A 3,519-nucleotide genomic window follows, 5' to 3' on the forward strand; every position below is an offset into this window, starting at 1 on the left:
TGGGTTCTGGCAAATGCCAGAGGGGCTGCTATAAGGTCCCATAGAAAGTCAGTATTTAGTGGGCTGGTGGGGGCTGTTTGGGCCTCTATGTGGGCTGATTGGGCCTCTATATACCTGAAATGCCAGGGCCTATTTTAATTCTCAGTCCGGGCCTGGACGCGCTGGATTAGGGCAGTCTTGCAGGGGACACGGAGGAGCTCATGAAGCGCAGCCTCTTTTACAGTGAGCGCGCTCCGCTCGCCTTCTCCCTGTCACAGCCGAAGTACGGTAATTTGATCTGGCAGCAGAGACTGTGACAAGGGAGGAGGAGCGGCAGCAAGGGAAGCTCTGAAAAGAAAAATCTGCTGCAGAGAAGAAAAGCTCCGAGGTAGGACGCGCTGGATTAGGGCAGTCTTGCAGGGGACACGGAGGAGCTCATGAAGCGCAGCCTGTTTTGCGTATGACCCGCGTATAAGCCGAGGTAGAGTTTTTCAGCACATTTTGGGTGCTGAAAAACTCGGCTTATACGCGAGTATATACGGTACTTTGTTATATATATTCACTCTTTATATTTAGATCTTTTAATAAATTAGTAGAAATTTGTGATCTTTATATTTAGATCTTTTAATAAATTAGTAGAAATTTGTGATTTTTTAAAATGTGAGTTTATTCGTGGTAGAAAAAACCTTTAAAACCTCACAAATTCGAATTTTTATTAATAGACCACTTTTTAAAGTAATGGTAATGGCAAACCTGCATTGTTTGCAAAAAGCCAGTAAAGACAATTTAAAGTGCATATTGTGTATTTTCGATGCTTTGCTCCTAAACTTTTAAGGGGTTATTTACTAAAACTGGAATATTTCTCATTATTCTATTAAATCAAAAATCGACTAAACTTCCATCCACTATTTTACCTTATTTATCAATAAAATAACTCAAAATCTTGTGCGGGAAAAGACTCTAAAATCGTGAAAAAATTAATGACGTACAGGTTTTTCTTATTTGAGGCCAGAAAACAACAAATTTTTCGGTTTATCACCCAAATAATACTGATTTTTTGGATTATCACCCAAAAACTACAGATTTTTCAGATTATTGTATGAAACCTAGCGCATATCATGATATGTTCCAATTGTAATAGGGATTTGCCATTGACATGACCGTGGCAGGTTTGAGATGGAGTATTTTTGGATTCAGATTTTTAGCAGCCTCGGGTATAATAAATCTCAAAAAATTAAAGTTGTTTTTCCTTTAAAACCCTGGCCAGAAAAAAATCAGGTTTTAGTAAAACCCCCCCTTAAAGTGACTAAATTGTTTTTCCAGCATGGTTGTTGGTACAACCAATTGCCTTGAAGAGTGTGACAAAGAGGCCACATTGGTTACTATAAGCCAGTACAGATGGCTTTAAATACACATTAGGAACCATGGATTAGCAATTATTGTGCTTGATTGCAACATTGGGAACATAATTATATACTTTGTCATTTATCTGACCTTAATCTTATAGACTCATGTGAGTTTCTGGCATGTAGAAGATTCTAATAATGACTGTCTATAGGAAACTTTTGCTCATGCTATAATGTTATTTTACTAATTTTCACAGAGCGAGAAAATATGACAATAATAGTAAATTGCCTGAAAAAGGATATTTTTTCAGCCTGATGAGAACATGTTTAATTTGGTAAATTTGTCCCTTAGTATTTAGCTGAATCAAATCCAGAATCTGAAGTAAATTTAATGTGTGCTTGTTAAGGTAAGTTAAGTTCTATGAAAGGAAGACTATCGTGCCATATTATTCAGTGTATATCAGCGGTAGATTTACAAATATCCGTTTTTACTTGCAAACATCAGGTTTTACTTGCCAAATGATGTCTTGAGTTTTTGAGGTTGTTTTGATCGCTAAATCTTGAAAATTCAAGACTGGAAAACTCAAATTTGAAAATAATTTCATTTTTTAACAGAGAGAAATGAAATTGTGGAAAAATATGATCTCAAATGTTAATAATCGTGTTTTGGTGAATAAGCATAGTGGTAGCTATGCCTGGCGAAGTGGCAAAACCCTCGCAGGCAAAAATTCGCCCTCTAGTGAATTTGCCCCCACTAATTGAGGGGAAACCAACCTTTAACTCAAAGAAACAATTGTCAACCCCCCCTTAGGCTCACAGAGTTATTTAAGACCTCTCTCAGTTGTTGAATGACTCTACCAGACTAATGGAAAGTGATAAAACGCTCCCTGCAAGAGATAGGGTATCATGGTTTCCTTTCACTCTTAAATAAGGTATGTTTGTGTAAAAAAAAAATGTAACATTAAAAACACAACTGAATGAGTGCATAGTCAAAAATATCCCCATGATTAAGTTCGCATGCTATAAAGATTTGCTATTGATAACTAGAACTAGGATCTGATGATTGTTTGTGTCATTTACAATTGAAGGAAGGAGGCAGCAACGTATGTAGCAGGAAATACATTTTATTCATCCAGTCCTTATTTCACTGTAACTTACAAAAAAAATTTAATTGATCATTATCTCCTCAGTTGTACCAAACATTAATTTTTTGCTAGGAAATATGAAATAAAACATCAGGTTGGTAAAACAAATATGTAATAAGGAGCAGTAGAACATAAATTCAGTTCACTGTAGTGCTGGGAGGGTGAAATAGTTTTTCCAGGACATGAATGAAATTAAAATATTTATATAGCAGTACGAATAAACAACAATATACAGTGCCATGCCAGACTGAAATACATCAACAAAAAAATTTAAGCTAAAAATAAAACCGACATGTCCAACATTCTCTAACAGCAGCAGCCAGCACATAGTCACACACCAAAATATTGGTAGAATCAAATTTTGGAACCAATTCACTTCATTGATCTACCACCAAAGTTGCCATTATTACAACTTTTCCATGTAAAGGAATTTACTGTATATTCGTCTATATTAGATTAGGTTAAGCTTAGCAGGGCAGAGACTGTATTTGTCCTTTACCTCCTGTTATGTGGAACAAAATTTCTTATATTTATTTGACTTGTTTGACCCCACCTGTTTGTACTTTTATGCACTACTTTTATGTAGTGTAAAAAGTGCTGTGTATACTAAAAGTGCACATTGGCAATAAATGAGGTTCGTGCCACATTTCAGTCCACTATACCCTCAGGTTACTATGTGCTCTCTTATACACAAAATTAAGTGCTCCATAATGGGATTTGGCTGTGTAGACCACTCACTAGTGCTTTATATTTGTGAATATGACAAAGAGATCATCTCCAAGCTTTCAAACATATACTTTCTACCCCCAACCCAAAGTTCCCAAATATATGGAATAAAGAACATTGACTTCAAGAGTGCATACACATGGTTGTTTCATTTTCTCCTGTCATGTAGAGGTAGGTAGACACTGCATGAAAATACTTTCTGTACTGGACAGTCTAGTTTTCCCTAGGATTTTAATTATCTAACCTTCTACATATACAGTATATATTTATACAAGGAGTATTTTAAAATGATACTAAGATTTCTGTGAAGCCCTTGGCCAAGC

The sequence above is a fragment of the Xenopus laevis genome, chromosome 7S, assembly GCF_017654675.1.
Source record: "Xenopus laevis strain J_2021 chromosome 7S, Xenopus_laevis_v10.1, whole genome shotgun sequence".
NCBI classification, from domain to species: Eukaryota; Metazoa; Chordata; class Amphibia; order Anura; family Pipidae; genus Xenopus; species Xenopus laevis.